Raw genomic sequence first — 12,822 nt, forward strand, 5'->3', positions numbered from 1 at the left:
GCTCAGTTTCAAGTTGTAAATGTTGGAGATTTGGTTAAGATAAAAGCTCCTGTAGGATGCCAACCTTGGTCAAAATATACCAATGTAAGACCAATGATTAAGGTATTCAAGAATGCTGTTAAGACAGGTGATGGCAGAATTTGGAACAAGAGTCGTATTGTGGTATTTAGACCCATTGCTTCATCCGATCAGGTGGGTAGTCATGGTTCTAATGGATCTGACTCAGGTTCCAAGTTCGATAATTGCTCATCTTCTTTCTCTGATCTGCCTAATGTCTCGGGGGATGTTAGAGAAAGAAGTCAAAGGGTACGCAGACTTCCAGTGTACATGAAGGATTATGTTAGATTGTAAGTCGGTTAGGGTAGGGTGTTATGTTCATCCTGTTCAAGTGTTGTATGGCGTGTTCATGCTACGATGTTTTTTTGTTTATGATTTTGCATGTTGTTTTCTCTCGAAATGTAAATGTTTATAATTTTGCTAAATGTTTTCTCTCACAATGTATATGTTTTAATTTGCTAAATTCTACTGTTGAGGGGGAAGATGTGTGGTAGTGCGCATTACATCGTTCTGACTTTCTAGAATGGAGAGTCAGAATGATGTGTTGGTTCCATTAGAGAATTAGAAGCGCACTGACGTGAGGATTCTGAAAGAGGGAGTTAGGAGACGACTGTTGGTGGATGAGGTGCCAATAAACCTACCTTTTCAACGTGCTTCGTTGTTCCTGTTTATTCCACGACTGGAGAACACCACATAGGCCAGGGGGTCATGGAGAGTGATTATTAGTTGAGTTGGTACTGACGCTGGCAGCACTGACAGGAGCAATGGGTGGTGCACGCTGCAGTGGCCTCCTGAAGAGGGCCCTGCGAACCTATTTGTTTTTATAAATTAACCACTAGTTCACAAAGGCATTTTGCAGCATGCAAATTAGTACTCAAGCTGTGTTATTTTATGTACTCTTGCATGCCTTTGTAAACTGGCCCATAAACATATAAAATGTGAATTAAGTGGAAATAGCTATACACAATTAGCACTAATAGAAACAACTGTGACCTCTTTGCACTTTTGCTAATAAATAGAAAATTTGTGACCAATTCACGAAGGCATATAAAAGTATTTAAAGCTCTTACTCACATAATAGTATTTTGCACATTCGTTAATGCTTTGTAAACCAGCCCATATGTGTTTTTGAGCCTCTGTTTTTTCAGTCCGGGGGACTAATTCACAACAAATTAGCTATGACATATTCTTGGGACACTTGACTTACTACTGATTTGAAGGAGTATGTCTAGCCTATTCCTGGAAATCAGTAGCATGTCAGGCATACTACAAGTGTAGGTCACACGTAGTCACCACAAAATCATTATGGCTCAGGCACTGGTCCCTTTTCATAATAAATAAAAAACGTAAAAGAACAGGCAGAGATTTAGATATCCGACTGAACATGCTTTTATGTTTACTTCGAATTAACAAAACATTCCCAGAAGTGCACCTGAAAGTCTGAGTCAGGTGTGGTTTTCCAGGCCTACTTCTTAGAATGTTGTGTGACCATTTCTGCGTGCTCCTGTTCCCCCTGTGTGGATTTCTGCTTAGTGTAGAAATCCACACAAAGGGATGAGATCGTCCTTTGCAAATTCATGACTGTTTCTCCTCAGGGAGAATGTTCTTCCCCATGAAAAGGATCCTTCCATCTACACCCAGCAAATTAGGGTAGGTCCCATTGCCTTCCCATCGCAAAAGGGAAGATAGTATGACCTGTTTGTTCTGCTTCCCGCTACGGCCTGGCAGTGCGCTGATTGGCTGCTTCTTAGCCGATTAGTAGCAAGCCCGGGAGGAGCCTGTTGTGCCCCCTGGTAATTTTATGCCAGTCAGGGCGCAGACATGCAGTGGGCACGCCGCTGGCGCGCCAAAGGCAAGCCTGTCCACAGCTGGATGGAGCTAGGCGCCAGGCACTCTGCCGGTTCAGACCCGCATAAGTGGTCATACTCGCTCAAGGAGCTTCTCTCCTTTAGAACATTGATTGATCCCTGTACCAACCAGGACTGGGCCCTGGCGGAATGCCCCCTATGTTGCGGACACAGTGGATTTAAAACTAGTGCGGATACTATTACCATGTCACCCTCTTTTCACACTTTCAAATTTCTCAGTCTAAACTGCGTCTCGCTTGTAAAACACTACGCTGAGGTGTTTGATTTGATACAGGATGAGGTACCTGATATCCTCTTCCTGACTGAGCATTGGCTCACCTCAGACACTGAGGCTGAGCCACTATTGGCCCTGCCTCAGGGCTATACTCTAAAGAAACAGAACAGAATAGGCGGAGGAGGAGGCATTGCAGTTATTTTTAAAACCTGCTACACTTGCCATTTTACCAAAGAGGCTATTGCGGATTGTGAAAGCACACTTTTTAAAATCACCCTAAAATGCAATTTTACTCTTTCTGGGTCACTCATCTATCGGCCTCCGGGTTCATCATAATTTTTTAGGGAAGTACTAACTAACCTGGTAGGCATACTGGCAACTAGGTCTTCCAATTTCAATACAGGTGGTGATCTTAACCTCCACCTAGAGGCCTGCCAAGACAAGGAGATCACCACATTTTTTGCGGATCTCGCTGTATATCAATTAATGCAATGCGTCCTTAGTAGCAACACTCTGCAGGGCATCTCTTAGACCCTGTCTTTACCAACATACCTGCCTTAAAATTCGGTCAGCCTCTCCCCCTAAGTTGGTCTGACCACTACCTGATTTCGATAAAACTACAGGTTGCAGGCTCTCCTTTGGGTGCCCTTCTGAAGCCCATCCTAAAACGCCTCTGGCACAAGCAAGAAATCAGAAAGATCTATACACTAAATACATCAAATTATTACTTTGGATATGCACACTCACACTCACTCACACATCACAAAGAAAACACCTTGTATCATTATACTCACTGGCTACGCATCACAATGGCACTAATCAAAAATCAAACACTTCACCTGGTGCAATCTTCATCCTGACCCACTCCAGACTGGGGGACTTACAGTTGATGCCAGGAGACTCAGCAACCAGATGCCTGCACTGAAGATGCGTCCATCGTTCAGGCTCAAACAATCCTTGTTACCAAGTCAACAACCCTCAGCTTTATTCTTCAAAACACACTAGAAGGTTCAAGAGTCTTTCCTTCCGCGCCAAGGAAACTTACTAGAATTGGCCACTTTCCATGCAAGTATTCCAAAGGAAAAAGGAGTTCCCACATTCCCTCTGCATTCTCACATGTTCCAGCCCTAATCTTAACAAAGCTTACGAAAGCCTTTAAGGGTACATTCAACAATCTCCTCTCCAAAAAACAAAGCATCCTTGAACATGATTAACCCAAACGACTTGAGCACTCTGGAGGCCTGTGCGCGCAGAAAGCTCTAGTAAGACAGAGTCAGGATTCAAGATGACATGAGGCCATGTCAAAGCCAATAGTAAGAACTTCATATGCTTCCCAATGTACAACACAATGCACATTTGTGCATCACTGCCTATAGCATCACATACTTCATCTCTCAATGTACAACACTATGCACATTTGAGCACCCTTGCTCAGAACACTGAACTTTGAGACCAAAAAGTAAATTTGACACCTCACTCTCTCTCATGCTCTCAAATGCACATCCCACACGTTCTGCTCTTGGAAAGGCTGTTCTACTAGGCTGTTCTACTCTGTAATAGCTCCGACTTTAAGACTGCAAGATTACACAAAAGGAATACTCAAGGAAACCAAGGCATATGCAGGACGTCCAGTCATACTAGGGTAAAATGAAACATCAAAGTCAATTAAAATGATGGTAGTCAAAGGTCATCACGTGGTGTCAAACCATAAGAGTTCCTCTAGCACTACACCGAACACTTACGGAGTGCCCTGGATGAAGGAAAAACCTCGGCTCTGATTCTTCTTGACTTGAGCGCCGCAATTGACACTGTGTCTCAACAGATACTTCTGCGGGGTCTACAAGATATAGCTAGCATAGGGGCTCGCTTGAACTGGCTCGCATCATTTTTAGCTGAGAGGTCCTTTCAAGTGATTGCCCCTCCCTTCAGCTCCCAGATACATTCTGTGCATCAGGGGGTGGCACAGGGCTCTGCCCTGAGCCCCACCTTATTCAATATCTATATTCAACCTCTAGCAGTGGTTGCGAAGGGTAGGGGCCTCCCTGTGGTTTCCTATGCTTACGATACTCAGCTTGTGATCTCGCTATCTTATGACTCTGATTCAAAATGTGGCCAAGTTTCAAGATGATCTGATGGCCATCGCAGATTGGATAACAACCAACTGCCTACAGTTGAACGCTAATAAATCAGAGATCCTTCTCTTAGGTAGAAAAACCCACCTATGGAGCGACCGCTGGTGGCCTGCCGCGCTAGGGCTCCACCCCCCTTGCCCAAGAAAACCTTAAAAATTGTGGGTGTCTGGGTTGACTCTGACCTGATGTATCAGGTACAGACACAGTCAGTAGCTGGTGTCTGGCCACACCCGCCAGGTCGTCATCCAGTTTACCATATTTTCAAGACTGGACTATTCCAGTTCTCTGTATTTGGGCGCCAACAAAGCAGGGATCCATCGCCTACAAAGGGTACAAAACGCCGCTGCTCAGATGCTCTTCGGCCTTCCCAAATCTTGTTCGGTTTCAAATCTGCTACGAAGGCCCCATTGGCTTCCGGTGGAGAAAAGAATCAATGTCAAGGTACTGTGCATTTCCCACAGAATTCTGAACGCCAAAGCTACCACCATCTTAGCCAATCTTCTTACTGCCTACATCCTGAACCACTTACTGCGCTCCTCTGACCAACACATAGCATGTGTCTTTCCTGTCAAAAGAGCGTGGGCCGGAGGCAGCTCTTTTTGTGCCCTTGCCCCCACAATCTGGAATGCCCTTCTAGGCAACATCAGAAGCATCCAAAATCATGGGTCTTTCCGTAAGGCAATAAAGACCTATCTCTTTCCAAGGTAATACCTCATCCTAACCCTGCCGCTTTCTTTTTTCTCTCTGTTGGTCTCTGAGATCAGCGATGGGACGCCCTGTTGCTGGGGCAGCCATGGGGCAGCCATGCGCTTTACAAATCTTGTAGCATAACATAACATAACTTTGGCTTGAGTAAATCTCTGACTATTTCCAGGGGGGAAACTGGACAGAGAATAGTTGGAAATGCCCACAAATGTACATGTTTTTGGGAGTACCCAAACTTCCAAGGCAAACTAACCCTCTAAATACCTACTGCCGCCCCTTGAGTTGGATATACTACTACAGATTCTCCAAAATCATGACAGAGAGGTCCACTCTAGTATATGCATGCATTCCTGCGAGAAATTCTTGTGTGAATTCCTGGCAAGTGTACATGAGGTATTATTGCTATGTGACTGAAACTTCCTATATGAACAGGCCCTCTATATTTTAAGGCTAAGTTTTCACGTAGTATTAATGGTAGGCGTTATGATACATTTGTTCATTGAATGTCAAAAGTTGCTTTACCCTGCCATCATGTCTTATGAAATTAATTGAAAAGTACTTCTTAAAAAGAAAATGGAGAGACACACTGTCGGACGTACAAAAGGCGGGAAATCTGAGCAGCACTGGAATGTCCTGGAGACGCTGCATATTTGTTAAACCTGCAGGGATGCTGAGAAGGACGATCTTTCTTCTGACACCAACAAGCATGATATACCCTGCAGGCATTTCACCCTGGTTAAATACCAGATGAATTAAAGGATGCCCTAGGCAACCGCGCTGAATGTCACTGGGAGGCGGCCTGGTTGTTCGCTGAGTGCTGTGAGTGAAGTATACCGGCTCCCGCCTCTTTAAGGTCAGCCCGCCGCGTTGACATGTGCTCATCTGGCGTGCTTCCCTGGAGGCACCCATGTAAAACGTGCCAGTGCTGGCGACCATCTCACCGGCCCAGGGAGAGATGGGACAGATTAACAAAATCGGATTAGGCACAAAATAACCCTGCATCTGATGATGGTGCAAATGCAGATCCTGGAGATCTGACTTCCAACTTAGGCGTTTTCCATTTAACCACGTTGTGTCACCCTGAACAAACAACTTTGTTTACCAAATCTGTAAGCATTTAGAAACAGCCTAAATCAGTGTTTCCAAACCTTTTAGAACCACAACCCACTTTTTGGTACGACAAACGTTCATCACCCACCTTGCTTTAATGGATACAAGGTGGACAATTGTGGTGGCTCACTGTCATTTACAGACAGCACATTTTCCATTGAAATGGTCACCATTGCTCAGACATACAATTTTACTGATAAAACTATATTTAGGCAAATTATAGCATGTGGAAATGGGGGTTCATGGAATATTTGTTATTTGTGCATTGTAGGAAGCTATCTCTGTATATACTATACCAAAATTAGGTGTAGTGTGCACAGAGTCCAGTGGCGCCCCAAAGATAGGCAGAGGTAAAAGATAACTCCTTACTCTGTATTTGTGGTAGTGTGGGCGAGCAGTAAGTCATTTGTTGTACACACTCAATCAGGAAATGATGTCACACACTCAAAGACTGAACTCAGACCAATTTTGTTTGTATAAAAATATCATTAAATTATTTTATTTCTAGAACCAAGCCAGGCCTGGCACAGGTAAGTGAAATAAATGCTTTGCAAAATCTTATGCAGTATTTTACAATTGAATGCAAGTTCAAATGCAATTGATCGAAATACAGGTAAGTTAAAATGTTGAAATTACTTTTCAGATTACTTTTTAAGTTACTTTTCAGATTACTTTTTAAGTTACTTTTTCTACTCAGTGTGATATGCCTACATATCACACTGGGACATTTCCTAGAGAAAAGGTAAGTAAAATCAGTTTTGCACAGTTGTAATTTTTCAGGTTTTCATACAAATCAATTCCACACACAACAATTTTCAAGAGAAAACAGTCAATGTATTCCTATGGAGAGAAATTAAGTTATCGGTTAACAGTTAAGTACTCGGTCATTGGGGTTGAGTTTCTAGGGTTACAACAAGAGTTACCCCAGGGTCAAGGATGCACTCTCAAAGCACCCTCAGCGGCACTAGGGAGGACGGGTGCAGAGTGCTGAGGCCCAATGTTATCCAATGGGGATAGGGAGCCTCTGGTTGGTTGCTGCTCACGAGCAGGACACATTGTGGGAGCAAAGCTCCTGGTGTTAGGCTCAGGGCAAAGGGGGATCTGAGTTAGCACCCAAAGTACACCTGCAGCGGCACAGGTGCAGGGTGCTGTTTTGGCTTTGGGTGCCCTGTTGATTTCAATGGGGATTCTCTGGTTTCAACAAAGACTGCAGGCTCAGGAACAAAGATCTTCTGGAGGTGACCACCATTTGTGGAGGTAATTTGGGATGCCTGGACATGTTGGGCCACCCAAGGCCGTGGGAGTTGTGGTGCAGGGGTGTCTTTAGGTGTTGGGTTCCTCTTACCAGCTCCGGTCGCGTTTGGGGGGATCCTCCAGAAAGAGGCTGCAGGCTCCACTGGGAGATTCGAGGCAGGTCAGAGATCACCAGATCTCAGGTCAGGATCACCAGGGAGACCTCCTCGTGGTGTTGGGCCATTAAAACTCGTGCCATGGGCATCGGATGCAGAATGGTGCAGACTCGCGGATTTGGCCGGAGCCAAAGTCTGTGGGTCAACAAATCCGGTGTTCGCGGGATACAAAGTCTTTTCTGTGGAAGGCAGGGCTGGTCCTCGGGGTTCATGAGGTTCGAGGTGGGGACAGGCCGGTAGGGCTGGGGCCAAGTCAGTGGGCATCCTCCTCGTCTTAGCTTCAGCATGGCTCTTCGTCCGACTTCTTCTTTTCTTTTTGGTCGTTTCCTGTCTGAGGAGGCAATGTTCAGGGGTGCCCCATAATACTAGATTTAGGGGTGTTACAGGTAGGTAAAGGTTGGGACCATTAGGTCCCTTCCTTGGGGTGGGTATACCCCCTATTATGGCACCCTTCAGGGGAGGGGGGCATATGCCTCACTCTGGTTGGCTGGGTCCCCCCATCTGCCAGATGTCCGGGACTGAGAGTTGTGATTCACTTTGCCTCCCCCACCTGAGGGGTGGGGTTGGCAAAGGTGGGCACACCTCCCATCCACACTAGGTTTTCCTGCCGACTCCCCGCCCAAAGTGGGGGTCAGTACCGGTGGGGGCCAGTTGCTGGAAACATCAAAAGGCCTGGGTAGGCTCATAAAGGCGGAAAGCCTTTGAAGCTTCCCCTGCGTGGATCCTGCCCATCCTGGTGGAGGAGGCTTGGCACCTCGCCCCAGGATGTGCATTGTTTCAGACCCCAGAGAGCAGCAGGCTCTAGACCCAGGTGTCCAGAAACATGTCTGGTGGTGGCAACTGGTGAGCAGCCACTCAGCCTGGACGCTAGGGATTCTCTAAGATGCCCTCTGTGTGCATGTTTCATTAAATCCCACACTGGCATCAGTGGGGGTTTAATGTGCCGAGAAGTTTGATACCAAACTTCCCAGTTTTCAGTAAAGCCATTATGGTACTGTGGAGTTTGCAATGAAAAACTCCCAGCACCATATACTCTTAATGGCATTACTGCACTTACAATGTCTAACAATTGGCTTAGGCACTGTGGGGGTACAGGGCTCATGCACCTCTACCCTCACCACTGGTATAGTGCACCCAGCTAGAGGGGTGGCTGATCTATGCCCAGGCAGTGTGTTGTAGACATGGCACACAGGGATGTTTGCCATTTCGACTCTTCACTTTGTTCTGCACCAAAACACACAGCCTGCAGAGGCAGTGTATGTGTGTAAAGGTACAGGGCCTCTAAGGGTGGCACAATAAGTGTTGCAGCCCTTAGAGGCCTTCCCTGGCCACAGTACCTGAGGTACCATTTACAAGGGGCTGGCCTGGGGCCAGAGAGTGCCAATTGGGTTTTGTTTTCAATGCAGTTTTAGGGAAAACACATGGGCCCTGGGTACCTGTTTGGCAGGATCCCAGGGCACATTCAGTCAAAGTACATCAGAAGATCAGCAAAAAGTGGGGGCAACCATGTAAAAAGAGGTCACTTTCTTACATGCATTACCAAGTAAAGTGTGTGGATTACATAACACAAAAATGTGCTTAATTTTTGCTGAAAGTGCACAGTTCATATACAAGTATTTACATTTTGATGTGTATTACTGAAAAATGACATCCCTCAGCCATTATTTTCACACTTCATGTACCCCAGCAAAGTTGACACATAATGTAGGTTACTTTTCTTGGACTGCAAAGTGAGAGGAGTTTGTAAACACCTGTCTCCATGTTAAAGAAAAGCACAAGACATAACCTGACATTTGACCTCTGTCTTTAAAGCACAGCAAAGAAAAGATAAATACAGAATCTAAAGGCATCTTTAATTTTGGGACTTTTCTGACCCACCAAAAATCTGCTGAGACCCACCAGTGGGTCGTGACCCACAGTTTGGGGCACTCTGGCCTAAACATTTATTCCAAGTGAAGAATCTGCATTTTTATACAATTGATGGTTGAGGGGCAGCAGTAGTTTAAAGTCTTTTGTATTTAACAAGCTTCAGTGAATACATGTTATACATAAACATAGGCCGGCAGCCAACAAAGTTAATAATGAACATATGAAATACAAATAGGCAATAAAATATAGTACAACGCTGTTTACATTTTAAGGATTATGCAGGAAAAAAGGGGGGAAGAGGAAGGAAGAAAGGGAAATATAGAAAATACTTTGCAACAAATGAACGAATAATAATAATACTCATCAGAATCAAAAACGTATATAATAACCTAATTATATATGAATAGTACATTTTTAAAGGTTGGTAAATAGAGAGAAAAAAGACAGAGAGAAAAACAGAATCATGGAGGCTGGAAATTTCAGAACAGTTGCGAGATGCTTGACTAATTGAAATCCTATTCAAATAAGTAGTTAGCAGTAACCAAATAGGTCTCTATTTACATGTGGATTACAATAGGAAGCAAAAGCAGTATCCAATCTGGGATAATGACACACAGTGTTCCACCAGGATTTGATTGAAAGTTTTGTTGAACATTTCCAATTCATTGTGATTTGTTGAAAAGCTAAGGCTAACATCAAATCAAACAGTCCTTTTTTGAGAGAATAAGCTTAAAAATAAGAACATTTGATATAGGGATATATAAAATTGGAGTAATCATCATTTTAATAGAGTCATGACGACCCCACCAGGAAAGAAAAAGAGGATTCCAAGAAGAAAGAAGTTTGGAGATGCGGTCAAGAGCTTCCTTCAACTTTATTTTGACCGAATCTAAAATAGAGTTAGTAAACCATTTACCAAGATATTTAATTCTGGAACAATTCCAGCGAAAACCACTTATGTCAAACTACTCCTTAAGACAGAATTTAGAGATAGGAAGGATTTCCGTTTAGTCTGAATTTATTTTGTAACCTGACACCAAAGAAAAATCCAGGAATTCTTGTAGTAACGGAGGAAGAGAGGTCACTGGATTTGAAATAAAAAGAAGGACATCATCTGCATAGGCAGAAAGTTTCAAGTGATTATCCCCATAAAGAAAACCAGAGATGGAAGTAGTACAGCGAATAAAATGAATAAAAGGGGAGATAGGGGACAACCCTATCGGACACCACAATGAAGTGAAAAACAACTTGAAACAAGAACATTAACCATGGTGGACACTACAGGTGCGGAATAATGTAATGAGACAAGAGAGATGAACTTACGGCTGAAACCATGCCAGCTAAGAGATTTAAAGAGAAAAGAGCAATCTACCCTATCAAAGGCCTTTTCCGCATCTACAGATGTCACGGCTAAGGGATAAGATAAAGAAGATGCCTTGTTCAAAACATTAAAAAATAGTCAAGAATTTTCAGTAGTTAATCTGCCCTTGACAAAACCACACTGTCTGGACCAATTAAATGTGGAAGGAGAGACTCAAGACATAAAGCCAAAAGTTTAGCAAAAATGTTATAGTCGACATAAGATATAGGACGATGATTCTTACAGAATTTGCAGTCCTTTCCTTCTTTATGAATAATATATGTAGATCATTCTAAGAGGGTGCCACTCGCCCTACCAGTAGTACAGAAATATTGGAGAAATTAAAAAAAAATTGGGAGTAACAAGTTGGAGAAGTGTAAGTAGAATCCCACCGAAAAGCCATCCGGGCTAGGGGATTTATTTTTCTTTAGAGAGTTGAGGGAGGTAGCAACTTCCTGAATCGAAAGATCAGTGTCCAAAGAGGTAAAGTCAAGATCTGTAGAAGAAGGAGGAGGGATATTGCTGAGGTATGAGTCAATAGAAGCATCCGAGGCTGGTAATTCTAGAGTATATAAATTCTCATAAACATTTTTAAACTCATCTAGAATGTCCTGATCTTTAAAGATATGTTTACCATCTGTTGATTGGATAGAATCCACCAACACCCTTTCTTTCCTATCTTTAAGATAATTAGCTAAGAGTGAACCAACCTTGTTTCGTCCACCATAGTACCAGGCACTACTTCGAAGTAAACTAGAGGAAGTACTATCCGTAGAGATCTTATTAAAATTCAGTTTAGCACGGATGAGCCGAATCTGAGGAAGATGTATACAATTGGTGCTCCAGATGATTCATATTGGTTAGCAGGGCTTTATGTTGATTAAGAATCAATTTATTTTTCCTGGAAACAAAATCAATGATATAACCCGAGTGGTAGCTTTAAAGCTATCCCACACTAGAGCTTGATGAGTCTTCATTGAGAGAGAAAAATTCCTCAGCAAAAGAAGTGAAGGAGGAGGAGAAAACTGGGTCCTGTAAAAGGACATTATTGAATATCCATCTAGAGGACTTGGATTGCGAGAGGAGCAGATCAAATTCAACAATCACTGGAGCATGATCAGAAATCAAAATGGGTTCAATCAAAGAAGAAATAAGATTTTGAACTAAAGGCTTGGAAAGGAAGATATAATCTAATCGGGTTAAGGTGCCATGTGGCGGGGAAAAGAAAGAAAACTCTGTCTGGTCAGGGTTACAAAGTCTCCAGGCATCCACGAAGTGTGTCTGTGTAATTGTACTGTGAAACTGCTTGTGAGTTTTCTGGGGAGTAAAATATACCTGTGATTTACGATCTATGAAGAGGTCCATAATCTGGTTACAATCACCTCCAAGTATGAAAAATTCATCTTTATGTTGAATACGTTTACTTGTAATAGTAGGCCAAAAAGTATAATCTGGTTGAGTTGGATCATATACATTAAATATAGTTTCAGGAATGGTATTAATAAGAAGTTTAACCAGAATCCATCTACCTTCAGTATCTATGTCCTGTGTAACACCAGAGTACTTTAATCTTTTATGGCATATAATAATGACACCATTCTTTTTTGTATTTGTGGGGGAAACAAGAAACAAACCAATCCAATTACGTTTCAGCTTAAGGGCCTCAATTTCCGTTAAATGGGTTTCTTGTAACAAGACCAAATCAGGATTATAGGAGGCTAAATGGGAAATCATTCTCTGTCTTTTTATAGGATTAATAAAACCTTTTACATTCCATGTAACAACTGTTAATGAAAAAGAAATAACATTATAAGCATAACAATAAAGTTAACAATAGTACAAGAGCATAAAGGGATTAATGGGCAAACTAAATATAGAGACGGAAAATGAAGTAAGAGCAATAAAGGACATGCTATGGAAGAAGTGCAATGGTTAAGAAAGAGAGAGAATAAAGAAAAAGTACAATAGTATAAGGGGAGGTGAGGGAAAACGCAATTGCAAGGAAAGAAGAGAAGAGGAGGAAAAAGAAGAAAGAAGAAGAGACAGTACATGCCAGAAATCTGACAACTGCATTACATACCTTTACAGAAGAACAAAC

Source organism: Triturus cristatus, chromosome 10, assembly GCF_964204655.1.
Source record: "Triturus cristatus chromosome 10, aTriCri1.1, whole genome shotgun sequence".
Classification (NCBI taxonomy): Eukaryota; Metazoa; Chordata; class Amphibia; order Caudata; family Salamandridae; genus Triturus; species Triturus cristatus.